At 29.7% G+C, this 3,176-nt stretch overlaps 1 protein-coding gene across 2 annotated transcripts in view; it reads left to right on the top strand.

Annotated features, from left to right (window-relative positions):
* The first annotated feature begins 295 nt into the window (after positions 1–295).
* LOC105459023 (dnaJ homolog subfamily B member 6) overlaps positions 296–3,176 on the top strand; it is a 14,207-nt gene continuing 11,326 nt past the window's right edge. For both annotated transcript variants that reach the window (XM_011704685.1, XM_011704683.1), the window contains exon 1: positions 296–598. The gene's annotated coding sequence lies outside the window, so the exon portion shown is untranslated. The remainder of the gene's footprint in view (positions 599–3,176) is intronic.

Genomic DNA, 3,176 nt, shown 5'->3' with positions numbered 1-3,176 from the left:
AGAGACCAATGAGAAGCACGCGTTGTACAGAAAGCGTGCTTCTCATTGGTCTATCTAGTTAGTAGTTCAATGTCCACTTTCCAGAGGCGCTGAAACCAGCACATCGCCGGTCCCAGCTAAATCGCAGGCATGGCCGCTCTCAGGTATAACATATTTTGACATCTAAGCAAGTATTTAGCATATGTGATATGTTGAATATAAAGTGAAAAAGTAATATAACAAATTTATACGATATTTAGAATTATTCGTTTAAAAAGAAGATAACTATTCTTCAGGCGATGTCTTCTAAAATTAAATTATCAGTTATTATACATATCTAGATAGGATGGGTTCGAAAAGTGTCTAACTTCAGACGTGAGGGCACACTTCATCAAGTGTACCAGCTGCACCACATCTAGAAAAATCGAAACGCCATCCACACTGTGTATCGAAAGCTTTGTTTGAGACAACTTCATGGTATTTCTGCGTTTCTCTACTCTTGTTCGCGAAGGTGTGCTTGCTTTCTGATCGAGAGACAAAAACGGTTTACTTTGGGCCATTAAAATCGATTGACAAGTGCAATTAGCGATTAACGTGCAACGAACAGGAGCCATTTTTGGTAAGTTCCAAAGACGACTTGTAACAAGTGCCATGCAATCGTGAAATCAGTTGTCGCATAGTTACATGCTTCTGTCCATTTTTTGACCACGAACTTTTTCCGTTTCCACGTATTTACAGCCTCTGGGCACGAATAAACTTTTGAAGAAAAATGTTTTATACAAACGAATCGAACGTTACGAGCGACTAATGCTAAGCTAAATGAGTTAGATGTGTGATTTGTGCCGAAGGTATTCATTGTACATTTGTATCATTTGCATCTCTGAATGTCTCGGCGTAAAATTTAATAAGCGTTAACAAACGAAACGAGTACATTTTCAAATAAAACGCGCTCTTATTGTCATAGTAAACTATTAAAATAACGTAATGTAGTCAAACTTAATTTCACTCTTATTATTAATAAGTTTATCACACGCTGAACTATCCAAAGAACATCTATCTACCATGGATGGATATTTCCATTTTCCACTTGTAATATTATCAGTGTAACGACGATGACATTGATTTATACAATGAGAGCCTTCCTGTATCAAATTTTGTTCCACAAAAGAAATCTATACGCAATGCGTTCTCTCGGATTCATATTTTTTTCTGAATGAGAATACTTGAGCTAATATGAGTTGGAATACATACCTATATCCAAATATAATATTCAGAATGTAATATTGTTCACAGATATATTTGCAGTATATATATAGCATTAATGGTTTTCAATCATAACTCAAGTTTATCTCTGTAAATGCTGATCACTTTTTTACTTGATTTACTGTTTACAAGTCTAACCTTGTGACTCGTGACAAACATTATGGTGCAAAATATAGACTAGACAAAAAAAATAATAATATTAAATAGATTGCATCATATTGGGTAAAAAGCAGACTGAACAAAATTCATTTAATGAATCATTTATTATTATGATTGTATATTAATAATAAAACATTTAATACGACATTTTGAAATATCACAGATTTAATATATAAGTCTATATTAATAATTTGTATAATATAGGGGCGAGTTCAGGAATTCACGGTATATCATCTTATCCTTGTTATTGATGGAATATTAAATAAGAATAAAATAATATCTACATGCACCTGGGCAAAATTTCTGAATGTAGCCTAGACTTATTAGACTGACATATTTGTAAATATATCGGATTAAAACTTTTATCCATTGTGAATTATATTTAGAACAAGGTGAAAATAAGTCCATTGTTTTTTCTCAATAAATTATTTTATTTCTGTTTTATGTGAAAAGTAGGATCTGATATAATTGCCAGTCTAAAACAAATCTTAAGAAATTCAAAGTATTTTACTTAAAATAAAAACAATTTATTCTTCCCAATTGTTAGATTTTATAAAATAGCATACCGAGAAGCTGAAACTTTTTAATTTACTCTCAGTTAATCACATCTACTCTTACTAGAACATAAATCAATATTGAAATAATTATTTCGTGTAAAACATAAGTCTATTTTCCTTCCATGCGAGAGTGCGATCAAAGTATTAACATATACAGGGTGTCTCAAAATTGGCGAATTAGGAGTACAAGACATGATACTTTGTGCTAAAAGGAACTTTTTCCTTTAGCAAATTTTGATCTGACAAGTAATTTTGGGAGGAGAGCTGGTTAAAGTTAACGAATAATTGCTCTTGTGTGGCGCTCAGGGCCAGCGTGCGCTCCTCCACTTGTTCCTTGGCTAATATTTACAAGTAATGTCTTAAGATACTAATACAGCTCTGTTATAATTAGTTTATGACATTTTAAGACAGTCTTAAATATTAAGAATCAATTATAAATATTTTTTATTACTTGAAATATGAATAGTTAATAAAATAAATATTGATTAAAAAAAATAAAATTAAATAAATATTGATAAATGATATCACTGAACTTAAATAGTTTACTAATTATTAAATAACTCCTCAAGTGCTGAAAAATTGCTTTATTGTGTAACAGTGATTAAAAGTAAAGTAAAATATTTAAGATATTTTAAGAGCTAATTCTCTCTTTATTTTTTTGCAATGAAAAATGCAAAAAACTTGTCATTTTAAAACTGTACTTAAGACAGTCTTAAGTATAAGACTATGTTTTTCACTATTCCGGTTATTTCCAATATTGCTGAAAAATTCACAAAATTTTTAAGAATATCTCTGTTTGTAAATTGTGGGTATTAATAAATTGAGCAGATTCATTAGTACATAAAGATCCTCTTCATTATCACATCGAATCATATCATAGAAGAACTTTATTTGTGGAGTCTTATTGTAATTTTTCTTATTTATTAATTTTACGTATAAGAATCAAATATGAATATTGGGCCTTTTTTTATTATTATGTTTTAATTATAATATTTTATTGCTTAAAATATGAACAGTTAATAAAATAAATATTGATTTGGAGGAAAATCAACTTATGAAAGTGAAAATAGAAACTTTACCCTTTAAAATAACTCTACGAAGATTATTGTACTTTTTTTTACAAAATTATGACAGTTTAAAGATTGACAATTTTTCTGCAAAAATTTAGTAATCTCTTAATTTTGCTGTTGACAACGAGTGTATCATTAAAACTTGAGA

Source organism: Wasmannia auropunctata, unplaced genomic scaffold, assembly GCF_000956235.1.
Source record: "Wasmannia auropunctata unplaced genomic scaffold, wasmannia.A_1.0 LD334224.1, whole genome shotgun sequence".
NCBI lineage: Eukaryota > Metazoa > Arthropoda > Insecta > Hymenoptera > Formicidae > Wasmannia > Wasmannia auropunctata.
The sequence above is the reverse complement of the archived record's forward strand: the minus strand, read 5'-3'. Positions and strand labels throughout refer to the sequence as shown.